Here is a 16,050-nt window from a genome sequence, read left to right as displayed (position 1 = left end):
ACTTAAAACGTGAAATGAAAAAATGACTAATCTGCAAATGCTAAAGGCAGATTGCCCAGATTCAGGGGAGCCCTGCAGGTATGTCATCTTGTCTATGTTATCATTCATTAATCCAAGAAAGAATCATGACCTCACTTGTGGAGGGAAATGAATGTGTACGCTACTTAATTATAGCACCCATAGTGAGTGGGACCTTAGGTTTATTTCCATTCCTTCAAATGTTTATTATTTTGAAATGTGATCCGAGTATTTAAGTGTTGCAGGAATCCAATGTGCTTGAGAGTTAAAGCACTATTTGGATTCTATAACAGCCATAAGTAAAAATCTCTGATGGATCATCCATGGTTCAGAAAGGCCATGTTTGCATTCTCTCTCTCTCTGAGATGCATTGCAAGCTAAAAAACTGTATCACAAAGAACTTCATTTGGTCTTCATTTCATGCCTACAAACATATATTTGTCATGCAAGAAACTTAATTAGTACTGTTCTCAGAAGTCTTCTGCACTTTTCTTTGCCTCTTACATAAAGCCAATAGAGCAAATCTATTCCTGACTGATGTCCATAATGGGTGGGGGTTTTTTTTTTGGGGGGGGGGAAATAACCATACTCTATTCTCTACATCTAATAGACATATTTTCTTCTTCCAGCCATTGTGAAATCCTGCAGCAGTTTAACTCCTACTTACTATTTTAAGGTTCAGAATATATTGCAACTTTTTTTTTAACGGGTCAATTAATAACCTTCTGTTTCTCGGACAGTTTCTCAGGTGTCAAGTGGACTTGAGTCCTATTATAAAGTCATAGGCAATATCCAAAGAAGGAAAGAATTACAGGGTATTAAAAATTACTTACAATATACGACTGGTGATAAAAAAATCACATACAGCTCTTGCCAAAATATTAACACTTATTTAAATAAAATTTACCTTCAATCACCAGACTGCAGAAGCTAGAAATCCATAACTATCCAACAAGATCATGGTTTGCAAATTCAATTTGCTGCCTCTTTTCTGGGTAACTGGAAGCACCCGGAAGGTCCAAATTGGCTCCCAGATGAAAGGGGGAAATATTTTTGGTGCCTTGAATTGTACTGCACAGTTAAACCTATCACACTGGAAGGCAGAGAAATGTCAAGCTGATCAGCACTTTGCATTTCAACCACAACATACAAAGGAACATAAGATGCTGCTTTATACTAGATTAAACTATTTATCCACTTAGCGCAATATATGTCTGCTTTGACTAGTGGAGTTCCTTCATGATTCCAGGAAAAGCCAGCCTTCTTCCTACCCCTTTTGGCTAGAGATGCTTGAACTTGGGACCTTGTGCATGCAAAACACCTGTTTTCTCTACCACTGAGCTATGGCCCATCCCATGGGATAGGAAGAAGAAACCAGTTCACACTTATCGCTGGGAACTAACAGAGAATTCTCAGCCTCCTAATAAAACCACCATGCCCAGGATTTTCTGGGGGAAGCTGTGCCAGTTAAACTGGAATAAAAAAACAACATAGGGGCACAATGACATCCTAGAGTAAAGCCAACCCATGCCCAGCAGACATAGTCAAGGCCAGGCATAGGCCAACTCGGCCCTCCAGATGTTTTGGGACTACAACTGCTATCATCCCTGACCACTGGTCCTGTTAGCTAGGGATGATGGGAGTTGTAGTCCCAAAACATCAGGAGGGCCGAGTTTGCCTATGCCTGGTCAAGGCCTCTCAGGCAAAGACACCCGGAGGACCTGCCAAGCTGGTATGCAAATACTGTGGTACCTCGGGTTACAGACGCTTCAGGTTACAGACACTTCAGGTTACAGACTCCACTAACCCAGAAATAGTACCTTGGGTTAAGAACTTTGCTTCAGGATGAAAACAGAAATTGGGTGGCGGCAGTGGGAGGCCCCATTAGCTAAAGTGGTGCTTCAGGTTAAGAACAGTTTCAGGTTAAGAACGGACCTCCAGAACAAATTAAGTCCTTAACCCGAGGTACCACTGTATATTCTGCAGGTCAAAGAAAACAAGTCCAGAAATTACAAGCTCATTAAAAGCAAAGGGAAAGTGCAGCATCTTAGTTCATCAAGCACTTTTGCCATCTGATCCCGGCAACCATACTGTGGAAAGCAGTAATAAAAGAAAGACATATGCAGGTCTGCATCAACCCAAAGGAAATTGTCCCTGCCTAATGAGGGTCGATTTGGCTTTATGTGCCTCATCACAATAACAGTTACCAAATCCACCAAGGCAGCTGCTAGTGTCAAAGCTGAGGTTGGATGGTTACAAGAGAATATGAAGCATCATTTGTTTTCCCTGAGCAAATGAGAGCACCATATATTATATATCAACATTGTAGGCAGTCGATGTTCTTCCTTCGCTTAGTGGTTTTTAATTCTCAGGGAGTGTTTACATGAAAGATAAGCGTACATTGCTTGATTTATTTGTCTGTAGGAGTATTCAAGAAGTGATGCACAGTTACTTCTGTACAGTGTAGGAGTCAGTGATCCTGCTCTCCCCACCCCCTTGTAAGATAATGTTTTCTGACACAATGTGAACACATCCCAGATTCTTAGCTGCGCTTCCTAGAGTGGAAGCCACTATATTCTCTGCTGTAGATCCAAATGCCTGGGTTAGAGGGCTATATGGCTACAATGTTCTGGTGAATTTACTCTTTGGAAATAAGTCTGTTTCTTTGCTTTAAAAACTAAATTGCTCCTCACTTTCAAACATCTCTCAGAACCACTGATGGCACCCACATTACAAAACTCTCCCACATGACTTCACCACCACAGAAAGGATATGGGTGGCTTCTTGTTTAGAAGGCCCCATGCCATGTGATTCAATCTCCCCAAAATGCAAAGCTCACATATCAAACATAAGGTGATATTATGGCAGTGAACAAAGTTGTACTGTAATTTTTGAATAAATGTTTTTTTTAATTAAAAAAAAGATAAGATGTTCTAGTATCCCTGTGCATTTCAGTTGGTTATCAGTGAGAAGAGCACAATAATTCAAGAGTGTTAAGGAGTTGGAATCCATAAACTATTTGGAAGTGTTTAATTCTGGCTGTCTTTGAGTGGGACCCAGCCTAAATGAAACACTTTCAGGTACCATTGATTTAAATGAGCGATGGGGAGAGAAATGCTTTCCTGTGACTGGATTACACCATTAAGGCATTTGTTCCAACTGAATTGTGTCTGGTTATGTGAACATGGCCAGAGATGTGATCATGGGAGAAGCACGTGGATACAGAAAGTTGCACTTTTCTGATCAATGAAGATCTGCAAGGGCCATACTGTCTAGGGCTACTGAGGGGTGGAGTCCAACAAGAGCTGGAGGGTTTCTCATTCTTTATAAAACAATTAACAGAATTCATTGCCACAGGACATCATGATTGTATTCAATGCTGTTCCCCAAGGACGTGTTCTATGGGGAGCTGGCTTCCAGCACCAGGCCTGTTGGCAGGCCAACACTGTGTTACAAAGACATCTGCAAACATGAAATGAAGGCTGGCAACATCAACCCCACCATGTGGGAATCCCTTGCAGATGACCCCAGTGCAAGGAGACAGGCAGTCAAGTCATGCATCCATAGCAGTGACCAGAGCAGAAATGGCCGCTAGGAGGAGCACAGAGAGAAGAAAAGCCATAGTGCATTTGCAGCAGCACAACTAGAAGCCTTCACATGCCCCAGCTGAAACAAAACATGTCTCTCCCACTGCTGCAACCATCCAACAGTTTGACCTCACCCCCAAAGGTGCACTCCTCCTTTGTCTCTCAAGACAGATGGATGCCAGCATCTAATGCTGTGCCACCAGAGTACCGCTGGTGCAATGAGGCTGTCATTCACTCTGCTTACCCTGCGCAAATCCCAAAAATTTGCTCTGGAGAGCACCCCAACCCTCCAAAAGGTTGGGAGACTGGAAGAAAAAGGAGAAAAAGGGAAAGTTCCATTGCACACAGAGAAATCCCTTGCACCAATAGAGCTACAGTGGTGGATACAGCCTATCAGTAGCTTTTTGAAAAAAGATGAGACAAATTCACAGGGATGTTGTTTACCAGCAACTATTAACTAAGGTGGCTCAAAGCGGAACATCCATGTGCAGAAGCAGTGCACCTTAGAATTACTAAAGCCTAGGGGAGAGGAGAGAAAATGGCTCTCCCCGTAATGTCCTTTTTATGAGCATTCTCAGATGCACTGTTGTTGAAGGTAGAGCAGTGAACCAAATGTATCTTTGATCTGATCCAACAAGGCAATTCTTACATTTTTATGTTCTCCAAATGAATGAGCAGCTAGTTCATGTGGCATGCCTCCAACAAAACAAACAAACAGGAAGGGAGGGAGGGAGGAAGCTACCTAGGAGTAAAAGTTACAGAATGCATTGCAGTCATCAAAAATCCTCATTCTTCTCTTCATCTGAAAACATGAGCAGAAATGCTTATCTTTCTTGCGAATCAGACATAAATAAGACCAAGAAATTGCTCTTAGAGCACACCGGGGAGTTTAAAAAGGAAGCACGTGAACCTGCTTGGAAAACAGTATGGGAAAGCATCAACACAAAACAAGATGAATCTTTTCCCATGTTGCTACTGCTAAAGACTGAGCATAGGAGTCCCAGTACAACTTGTAAGGGATGAAAATCAGGAGGGAAAATGCCAAACACCAGTCCACATTTGTTGTGGTCTAATTCTAATGTAAAGACTAAAATCAGTTTCTTTCTCGTTTTTTGGACTTTCTAGTTTTTAGACTCTTAAAGCAATTTAAGCATGCCATTTCAAAAAAGAAAAGTTCGAGACACTTACCTAGTCTGATTAACCCAGAAATCTAAATCCCTATCACAGGGTGGGGAACCTGTGGCCCCTTTCCATCAATATTGCCAGTGGTCAGGAAGGGTTGGCATTCCTTGTCAAAGTTGACAACTTCCTTGATAACTTCCTTGTCAAGGTTGCCTGGAAATAACTAAGAACTCCATCCAAGCTTGAATCAATCACGAGGATAATTTTATATGAGGGACAATGTGCTATAAATGTGCTCCAGCATTCCTGAACAAATTCCATTTCAAAAGAAAGTGTGCCATACACACAAACCTTAAATCAACCCCCTTGTAGCCACTTCTCAGGAGCATCTGAGGAACGGCTCCTTGTTTATCTCTTTTTCTGGAGAAGTCTGCATTGATTATGACAATGATATGACATTGTGTGAGCAGAGAAAACCTCTCATGACCTTTTGGAGCAGGCTCCCTTTGCTTTGTTAACATTCATCATATTACAGATGTCTGACTTTGCGAATCCATATTGGACGACATCTGCCTACAAAACCCCAGGAAACCTGTTGTTTGCAACACTGCGGGGAAGTATCAGTACACCACCTCCTCATAAATATTTTTGAGCTCGCATGAGTCACAGGAGAAGCGAGCTCATTTTTTTAAATAGCTCCAGCGCTGTGGCAACTCTCCTCCATTCATGCGCACTATAACTAGCAGCCTCCAAGGTTATTACTATTTCCATTAAGTTAGATATCCATGTGGAACTAAATCACCTGAGATACCTGTAGGTACAGGACAGAAAGCAGGATAAAGATGAAACTCTCCAAGGGCACATAGAAATAAAGAAGTTATTGGCCAAGGTGGTTTGAATTAAAATTCTTCTTCGGGAGAAATGCAAAAAAGAGCAATGAACACTGGGATGCCACAGAAGGTGCTTTAAACCAGCACAGGCTTCTTTCAATGGAAGGAGGAGGAAGACCATATTTTGCAAATTCCCCTTTTCAGCTGCAGCCATCCCCCCCCCCCAGGTGCCTCCCATGCTATTCCAAAGGGGGCCCCCAACCCTCTGGAGCAGATGTTGAGAGGGGTGTGAGCAGGGCTTTTTTTAGCCAGAATCCGCCAGAACTCAGTTCTTGCACGTAGTGGGCTCCATGCCATTCTAAGAGAATGAGAGAGGTGTTTATGGTGAGTTCCGGCACCTCTTTTTCTAGAAATATAGCTTTGGGTATATGGGAAAAGGAGCACCAAGGAGAATTTCCTTCCTCGCTTTCCCGTACTGACTACTCCACTGGATTAAAGAGCCTCCTGGTGAATGGAAGGAAGCACAATTGAATAAGACCTTTGTACAAAGTATAATACCGTACTTCGTGCAGAGTATTTATACCTTACAATATAAGGGTAAAGCGAATGTCAATAAAAAAGATAGAAGATGATAAAGCTCTTACATAACAAGTGTAACACAAAAGTTAAAAACATATAAATGCTCCTCAATACAAATAGGAGTGGAACAAAATGAAGGTCAGAACTGCCAGATGCCAAAAGCCTTGAAAAGCAGCCCCAATGTTCTCTAGGGAGTTTTGTCAGCAAATGGATTTGAGGTCCAGCTGCAAGTACCACCTTTAGGCATCAAGCAGCGTGCACATCACACTTGTACAGAGCTGCAAAGGAAAAATCAATCATTTAATTATATTTCCGGGTCTCTACCAAATGGGGAAAGCGTGTAATCAAGAAAAATGGATGTAAATCTGAAAGAAATGAAAAAGTGTTGGGGGGGGGGACCAAAACAGTTATCAGACACACCTGTAAAAGCTAACAATCCCCACACCAGCAGAAAAATAACTATCCAGAAAAAGGGAATGAGGAAATCAATAACAAAAAATAACAGAAACAATGCAAATCTTCTTACTGTAGGTATTAAGCTATGTACAGTAAGTATACAGTGCTTTTTTGCAGCAGGAACGTAGCCTATTTTACAAAAGAAAGAGTCATGCTGATTGCCTTGCCCACCTTTTGCCTCTTATCCCTTGCCTAACGCTGGCATACTATTATTATTATTATTATTAGACTCTGGAAGGTGACACATAAGGATATGCAGCCCTTGAGTTGAAAAGGATTCCAGTATTAGATGAATATGTTGATAAATGAAACATTGTGGCCCGATGCATGTGAATAAACAGGTTTTCTTTTGATGGTAGGGTCTTCATATTTGACATCATTATTATTATTATTATTATTATTATACATTTTAAAATGTCACGCTGACCTAAAATGTTTTTGTTTTAGATGTGATTGTAAGGAAGCCATGCTCAGACGTTCACTTCTAAACTGGAAATCTTTTGGATGGTGATTTTTTTTTAAAAAAGGGATAATTAGATGCCTTCTTCCCTATCCATGAAATCTTCTTTTGTCACCAAGCATTGCATTATGTCACATTTTGTTATATGGCACCACATCATAAGGCTTTGCATTCCCTTGTTGTAACATGTGTCAAAAATAGCAAGGGTACTTTTTAAAAGACCATTATGTCTGCCTTCCAAAGTTCAGGCAGTGGAGTAAGAATAGAAAGCACACATGCACAAAAGAATAATTAACCATTTGAATTGTAATAGTAAAACATAAAATATATAAATATATTATAGTGGATAATTTGGTAAATACTAATACTTAAAATTGTTAACTATTCCCAATTAATTCCTGCGGAAGTTAGCATTCACTAATTTCTTATTTCTTCAGTTGGACATGCATGAGTGAAAGCTGGCACTCTAATCTAGGTAAAATTGTCCAGCATTCACTAGTGTATCTCTGAATTTTTCAACATTCAAATGGTCTGGGATTGTCAATACAGTGGTGCCTTGCAAGACGAAATTAATCCGTTCCGCGAGAGTCTTCGTCTAGCGGTTTTTTCGTCTTGCGAAGCAACCCTATTAGCGGCTTAACGGATTAGCGCTATTAGCGGTTTAGCGGCTATTAAAGGCTTAAAGGCTTAGGGGATTAGCTGCTAAAAGGCTATTAAAGGCTATTAAAGGCTTAGCAGATTAGATAAAGGGGGGGGGGGAAGCGAAAAAAAAATCTCTAGACTCGCAAGATATTTTCGTCTTGCGAAGCAAGCCCATAGGGAAATTCGTCCTGCGAAGCAACTCAAAAACGGAAAACCCTTTCGTCTAGCGGGTTTTCCGTCTTGCGAGGCATTCGTCTTGCGGGGCACCACTGTATTCATATTCACCACATTTTAGACATTCCCTGTTGATAGATAATATAACTGGTGTTCTTTTTGTCCTGATCTCCATCACGCAGCAGTATATGTTGACATTTACCACAATAGCCTCATGACTCAAAGATTTCTGACATTCTCAGAATCTCACATTCTAAAAAAGTATCTACATAGATAGTCTCCCTCTCCCTTTGAACATTGCTTGAAATCCACTCACCCTATAAGACATAGGGCAGTATTGAGTCCTACTCACAGCAGACCTATTAAAATTAATGGACCTGACTAATTTGGTTTCAGTGGGCCTACTCTGAGTAGGACTTGGTTGAATATTACTTTTGGGGTTTAAACCACTAGCCTTCACCCTCCACAGAAATTCTACCTAAATACATATTGTTTGCACACAATCCCCCACAATTTTACCCCTTTTCCCATCTCCCACCTCCCAGCAGCAGACCTGCCTCAATATCCTAAGGATTGAGAAGATGAATAAAAAGGACAGTAAACAACTTCTATTGAATAATGAATTTTTTAAAAATACTTCTCTAATTTTGAGGCTCAAGCCTGTTACATTTTTTAGCAGGTAATAAAGTGCTGTAATATTTGTAGGGCAGCATAAACAATCTCATGCATCATGAGAAGAAATTGGTTCAGTCCACATTTTAATGCAAACTTAACTGATTCATAGTTCCCGAAACAATATGCAAACCAAAATGCAGTTGCCCTTCTGAATTAACACTTATTGGAAATTTGCAATGCAGTTCTCCAGCTGAAAAAAAAGTTTATAAGAGTGCATTTTCTTAGGGCAGTGTGTGTATAACAATGCATATATTGATGGAAGAGACATATAAAACCACATACCATTAGGTAAAATTACTTGTAAAAATATGTATATTAGGCAAAACTGCATACAAAAATATGCATCTCAGGAGAAAAGCAATGTGAAAAGCTGATGAATTTTCATGAGGTCTGGAAAAAAGATCTCAAGGTGATGTGGAAATGTGACAAACTGAATACTGAAAAATGAGAAAATAAGAGAAACCAAAATTGACATTTCTGTCCATCCCTAATCATTACCATGCTGTCCCAAACATTAAAGTCCTTCCCTGCCACGCTATTCCTTTGCTTCATGCTTGTCTGCCTTCTTCTCCTAAAGTGGTTATTATTATTATTTTTCCTGAAGTGTGGCTGGAAGGATATTGTGTCCTTGAAAATCCTGCCAGCTGGTTGGGGTTTTTCTTTTTCTTTCTTTCTTTCTTTCTTTCTTTCTTTCTTTCCTTCCTTCCTTCCTTCCTTCCTTCCTTCCTTCCTTCCTTCCTTCTTCCTCCCTCCCTTCCTTCCTTCCAATGTTTTTAGCCGTGTGACACATTGTGCCTGCTTAAGTCACTGCACAATCTGACAGATGTGACTAGGCAGAGCTATCATAGCAATGACTAGCTAGCCTGGGAATATAAAGAGCAAACAACAATGCCACTTCTGGCTGAAACTCAATAGAGCTGGACTGCAGAGTTGAAAATTATAAAGACCTTAAGCCATCTCCTTCAGGCCATCGTTGTCTCATTAAGCTTATGCTAGTTTCTTTCCTTCAGCAGGTTACATGAAATGGGGGAGGATGTTGGGAATTCCATTCCTCCCTTGCTGCAGATGTGTGGGGAACATTGCTGGATTTTTGCCTCACAAATTCTGGATTTCCCCTGCCTGAACCTCCGCACTGCCCACGGAGGGCAGCAAAGAGCTACCACCAATAACTTGTGATGTAGCCAGAAACTGGCAGAGAAAGGGTCTTGATCCCATGGCTGCTACTCTGCTGTAGAGCAGCTTGGTTTTCTATGAATGGGGAAGTTATAGAAACGGAATCATAATTCCCTGTCCAATGAGATATCCATACAATTCACTTTGAAATGTGTGTAAGAGTAGAGACAATGAATTTTAGGACTAATCCACTTCCCATCATGTATCTACTGATCCATTGTTGTCGTATTAAATTGGGTTCAGTAATTCATTTTAAAAGAGAGAGGCCATTCTCCTGAAACCACTTACTTGTGACTTGTGGCACTGAAATGAAAATAATCACTGAACATTGCTAAATGGGACCTATCAGGATTCAGTGATTTAAAGATTCTGTCCATGTCTGAAATTAAGGTGGTTGCGTGTCTGTCTTTATAGCAAAGCTGAACACTCATATGACATCTTGACATATCAGTTTCCCATATCAACTATCTTTTTCTCCTAATATTAGTTCCATATTTCTTCCACCATCATCTAACAATGATGTTAAGTAGCTGCATTCTGCCCATATAAAATCAAGAATAAATTATTCACACATCAGGAATGAATTCTTCACAAATTTGTGGATGGAATAATTCAGCCACCCTGGTAAATTGCTCAAAGAGCAGAGTATGAGAGGAATTCAATGTTATGCTCTTCAGATCATTCAGCTAGCACAAGCATTTCTGCTTGTCAGATGGAATGGTACCCCCACTCCTCCTCACATGCACTGTTCTGGGAATTCTTTCAAATTTGGGGGAGGTGGGGGGGAGGAGACTGGGGAAAACCCCATTGTGCTAGTGGAAGTCCTGGAGCATGATGGATTAGCTAAATCCATCCCTACAAATCTTAATAAACAAATTAATAAACCATGCTAGATAGGAATTTTATTGAGACAATTTGTGATAGTGTCACAATAATATGCTCACTCTGTGTTTTTCATTGTTCTTGTAAACACTGGCCTGGGCCCATTCAAATCAACATATCTTAGGTGTATCAGAGTGTATACTGGAGTGAAAACATTATCTATCATTTAATTACTTCCTATCCAGCCTAAAAATCTCCAGAAGCATTCACATTTTTTAAAAAAAATACAGTTGTTGATGGGATTATCTTTAAGGCTCTGACTTTGTGCAAATAGCACTTAACTTCTGGATATACATTTTAAAAGAATATTTTGTGGAACTAAAACATTTCAAAGAATCATTTCAACACTGCTGTTGGCAAGAAATCAAATTCTATATTCATCAGATCATCATGCTAATTGCATCATTAAGAAAAGAACAGAGAACAATGAGTAGCATTTTTAAGACAACACTCTTCCAGAGAATGCCTACTGGCAGATGTATGTGGATTCCTCTTGGATATAGATGATTTGCCATATTTTTCCTAGTAAGGCTTCTGTGACCTGTTTGATGGGTAGTAAGTCAGCAGGACTAGTTTCTACTGGTATGGACATAAAGAGTGGAGAAAGTTTGATCCATTGTATTCTTGCTAGCTGTTGTAGCAAATGCATTAGTGCCAAAATTCAAAATATGCTGAACTGTGGGTATATGGATTCCCATGAATATAAGGAGATCTGGAGAGTGTTCTATAGGAAATACACTGTTTGACATGGGAAATGTAAAATTCCAAATCCAGTTGTTAGGAAAGCACCTCAATTAACACAAAAATCCAGTGCTGGGTCTAGCAACGAGAGACAAATGTGTGTCTCAATGCTACTGCCCTAATGTGACTTTTTGTGGTATTGTCTAGTTTGATGCAATGTGTGACATGACTTTACTGTGTAGCTCAATATCAGTGGTGAAGTGGGGCAGCAAAATGCAGGGTCTGATAATGTTATATTTGGTGTGGAAACCCCCCCCCCCCAACATTTTTGGAAAATGGGGAAAGAGACATGAAGTAGCAGGTCATATTTATACATCTCTTATTTCATACAAACATGTTCAAACACAATCATTTCAAGTATAGTCTTTACCTTACTACCTCACAAATTCCTTTGAGGCTTAGAATAACATTCGGTGTGGTGATTCAAAAGCTTTTTGAGCTTCTCCTTCATAACAGTCCTCCTTAATGGATTCCAAAAACAGCATTGAATAATCAATTAATGATGAGAGTGTACTTCTGGGAGTATGGCCTAAAGTTTCCTGAATAACTGTTATCTGGAGCCATCAAGAACTCAATTAAAACAGACTTCCTTTTATGCATTTTAGTGCCTTGTGGATGGGGTGGAAAGGCATTCCACAGGGCCAGTTATGCCCTGATCAGATGTGATCCCTCCCCTCGGTCAATAGGAAAGAGAAAGGATATCTTACCTTGGGGCAAGGCAGAAACTAACACCAGCAAGTGCTGCTTAGCTGTGTCAGAATGGGCAGATCTGGGACCTCAAAATGGAAGCATGTCCGATCTCTGCTTGTGGAGGTAAACTGGGAACAAGTTCTGAGCTCAAGGGAGGGAAGCTGCATCTGGTCCACTATATGATACTATCTATTTGTTCCCTGTTCCTTTTATTCTGTCAAGTCACAAGCTAGAGCTACTGAAATGCCCTCTTCTACACAGCTCTTAAAGGCACAAGAGCCTTCACTCCTTTTTTCTAAGTGGCCGTTCTAGCTTTGGTAGGATTTACAGTGTGGTGTAGTGGTTAAGAGCGACAGACTCGTAATATGGTGAACCGGGTTTGCGTCTCCGCTCCTCCATATGCAGCTGCCGGGTGACCTTGGGCTAGTCACACTTCTTTGAAGTCTCTCAGCCCCACTCACCTCACAGAGTGTTTGTTGTTGGGGAGGAAGGGAAAGGAGAATGTTAGCCGCTTTGAGACTCCTTAGGGTAGTCATAAAGAGGGAGATCAAATGCAAACTCTCCTCCTCCTCCTTGTTTCAATAAGCAGGTACAAGGAAGGGAAAGAGTAAAAGATTTTGCCCCTTTATTACAAATTGCAACATCCTAGTTCTGGATTCACAATGAACATTAGCCTTTTCTTTTCTTTTCTTTTCTTTTCTTTTCTTTTCTTTTCTTTTCTTTTCTTTTCTTAAAACCCCCTTCTCTCAGCAATAAACCAGCAATTAGTGGAGGGAGAATTGTAGGAATGTCATCACCCTACTTGGGCAGGACCTGACAATGGAGACTTGTGGTCCAGAGGTAGAATCAGAGCACAGGTGTGGTGGCAGAGGCCAGCACTGGATTGGTTTAGGAACAGATCTAGTATTTCTCTGTGGGTCTCAGAGCAAATCCCAGACAAAACTTGTCTGTTTCACTTAAGATACATAGATAAAACAATAACAAACCACTGGGGTAAGAGGAAACTAGAATTACCTCTTGCTTTTCTAGCAACTGTGCAGGTTTTGCACTTTGCACAGGGTTTCGTACTTTAAAGCTTAAGAGAAATCAGGATCTAATTAACGCAGTCAGAGCTCACTTTAATCTGAGGCTGTATACATAGTTGGTCAAGGGTGTTGGGAATTGTAGCTCTGTGAGGGACAAACTGCAATTCCCATGATTCTTGCGGGGGAGGATAGAATATGCTTTAAATGTATGGTGTTTTGCATTGCAGTGGCATTTTGGATTGCTGGCTACAGTCTTTGGTTTGGGAAACAAAATAAGCTACAGTGAAGCCTCTGACTAAAAAATGAATAAAGTTCAAAAGCATTCCTAGTGTTTCATGTGTTTAAATACTTCTCAGCACCATGATTTGATAAGCATTAAAATCACTTGAATGTGGGAACGTTTTCTGTGTAGCAATGGTTAGGACACAGAGTGCAAGCATTTACCATCTCTGTCAAAAGCCACTCGCAGAACATGGAGCCAGAAGAGCAGAGAGCAATGGGTTTTTGCAATCAGTGCACATTTCATCCTTTGTGTAACTGCTAGGTGGTTTGTTGTGCAAAAGGTTAACAGGTTTTTTTCAACCTAAGCTTTCACTGAACCATTAACGGCAACAGTGCTTTTGCTTTAGCCTTCAGAAGAATGTGTGCTGCATTTCAACAGCATGTGAAGTGTGCCTAAACTTGCTGCAGCACATCACAAGCCATCATTTATTTATTTATTTATTTATTGCATTGCACTTCTATTCCGCCTTTTCTCCAAGCAGCTCAAGGTGGTGTACATGGTTCTCTTCCTCCTCATGTAATCCCCACAACAATGCTTTGAGGTAGGTTAGGCTGAGAGGCGGTGACTGGCCCAAAGTCACCCAGTGAGCTTCATGACCGAGTAAGGATTTGAACTCTGGTCTCACCGGTCCTAGTCTGACACTAGAGTCTGACACTCTAATCACCAGACCACACTGGCTCTTAGCCTCATGAAGTGATTTGAAGCAGCCTTTTTGGGTAGCAGATTCCGGAAAGAACACCCTTCTCCATCCTCTAAGTCCCGTTTATTATTTTGATGCCACTAACAGCAACTTCCCCTGAGGAGTGATTCCAGTAACAACCGTTATGCTTCAGTTTCTGTGGGAGTTACTTCCAAAATTGGCCTTAAGATCATAGCCTAGGCCAGTGTTTCTCAACCTTGGGTCCTCAGCTATGATTGGACTACAACTCCAATCATTCCTAGCTAGAAGGACCATTGGTTAGGGATGATGGGAGTTGTAGTCCAAGAACAGCTGGGGACCCAAGGTTAAGAAACCCTGGCCTAGGCTACAATGCCCATCTTGATTTGGGTGCTACGCTAGGCCTAGCTGGTACAAACAACAGGGGCCAACTGACATGTGGTTTTATGTCTTGGCTACATAACACTCTTCTTCTTTTCCAGATAATTAAAGAGGGAGGATGTGTTTACCCGATTCTAATGTTCATGGGTATATGCATTATTGCTTAATTAATGGTGTTAAGTGTCTGAACAGATGAAATTGCTCCCCCAGTACAAAGTAAGCAGGGCTTTTAGAGTGTAGTAAATTAGGAAATTGAAAACACTCAAGCAGAATGAGTGAAGGGTTTTAGGGGCTGCTGTGAAGAAAATTCAACCGTGAAATAGATTCATCCTTACTGGAGATGTGTGAGAAAAAAACGTGTTCTGTTGTGAACTTGCTTGTTAAGGGGTGGCCTTCTATTCTACCTGGCAACAAGGGGGGCTCTCAGTCACTAGGCACTGTAGCATTCTTGCTGTCTCAGGTGCTCCCATATGAATAAGGTATCATGAACTACTCGGTTCTGTAACAAGTCACACACACACCTCGAGATAATTCAGACATTCAGTACCCAGAATACTAACATGCCGAGATTCATCAATTAGAAAACAGCAGGTGTTTGTCCCATTAGATGCTAACAGATGCAAAGATATGAGCTTTTTACTGCTCCCATAAAACGAAACAAGCTCAGTTAAAAGGGAAGGAACTCTATAGAAAATCAGTCCATTAAGTTTGTCTTCACTTATTAAGGATGATTTCTGAGGACAGTCTGGGGATAACTCCTTTAACTCAGATCAAAGAGGCAATTTGATCCTTTAAATTTATCTTTTTTATTTATTTATTTTAAAAAATTATGTCCAGCCGAGCATATATGCAATGCAACAACAATATATTTCTGCTGCTTAAGAGATGTAAAATGTGACAGATAATATCCTAGCCCCCCAGGCAGAAAAGAGAGTCACAGGTGTCTGAAATCTTTTTGTCAGACCAAAAGAATGATAATTTGAAGTGTTTTTTTGGGGGAGGGGGGAGGCATGGGAAGGGTGCTCTCAGCTAGACCATCTCTCTAAGTTCACCCACCTCTCCCTGGCATAGCTGAGGCTTCCCGTATTCATGTCTCTCCTTCCAAGATCAATCCATCATGGCAAGAGGGCAGAAGTTTCCACCCCTTCTCACTGCTGCCCACTCACTCAGAAGGATTAGGTGAATATGTTGCAAGTGTAAGAAAGGGCGGCAGCAGACTCCATGGCCCTGATCATGGGCAGCTTGACAATGCAGGAACCTGACACTACACATATACCAAGGTCCATCTCACCAAGCATCTCGCTTCCCATAGCAGCCAGCCTGGTGCTTCTGGGAAGCCCACAAGAAACACCTGGAGGCATTAACCCTTCCCCCTTGCAAGTGGTATTCAGCAGCTTCTGAAAATGGAAGGTCCTTACAGCCATTATGAGTAGTGGTCCCGTTCTCCAAGCATCTGTCCAATTCCCTTCTATGTCCCTCTAAGCTTGTAGCAACTCTCGATTCTATGCAGTTGCATCCAACACTGGCCTTCTCCCTTTTCCTCTCTCTTGCATCCTTTTTCCTGTTGCATCTGAAGTCTGGAATTGCTTTCCCTACTTGACCTACCAAGCCAAATTACTTGCATCCTTTGATATCGGCCAGATGAACGTTTTCCATGAGACTTCCCATTGAATC

Source organism: Podarcis pityusensis, assembly GCF_964106645.2.
Source record: "Podarcis pityusensis genome assembly, chromosome: 10".
NCBI classification, from domain to species: domain Eukaryota; kingdom Metazoa; phylum Chordata; class Lepidosauria; order Squamata; family Lacertidae; genus Podarcis; species Podarcis pityusensis.
This window is presented reverse-complemented; position numbering follows the sequence as displayed.